We start from the raw sequence: 576 nt of genomic DNA on the forward strand, positions 1-576 counted from the left end.
AGTTACTGGCATTTTTAATCACGTTATTGTTGATTATACTGTCAGATTTTTTTTCTCCCTGTAGTAAGGATATCTTCCTTACTACCCTTCTGCTTTTTACAACTTTCAAAAATGCTTCTTTGCATTGTTTTATTTTTATTCTCAGTGCTTAAAATGTCAAGTATGCATAACTATGATTTCCCTTATGGTTTCATCCTGCAATAATAAAAAATACTCTTTTAATGTGAAACAAGTACGTATTTTGCTATACTCTATTTTACAATGATTTCTACTGAAGAAAGTTATCTTGCAAATATTCTGTAGACTTAAAGGAATTAGAACACTCCTCAATGAGTCAAAATTCTCCACAGATTTCTTTTGTTCCTAGTCATGAACTGATGACCTAGATAGTAAAAGAAAATAAATGCTGACAGTAAATATGGTACGTGTTAGAAATTTGAGTTTTGAGACTTTCACAGTCCTAGGCATTAGACTATCAGAATTTTCTTGTAAAATGGCTTATTGAGAGTTTTGAGCCTCTGGGATATGAGTGATATAAATGGAGTCTGGGTAGCTTCTCCTTCTTTTAAAAACAAA

Source organism: Meleagris gallopavo, chromosome 1 (genome assembly GCF_000146605.3).
Source record: "Meleagris gallopavo isolate NT-WF06-2002-E0010 breed Aviagen turkey brand Nicholas breeding stock chromosome 1, Turkey_5.1, whole genome shotgun sequence".
Taxonomy (NCBI): Eukaryota; Metazoa; Chordata; class Aves; order Galliformes; family Phasianidae; genus Meleagris; species Meleagris gallopavo.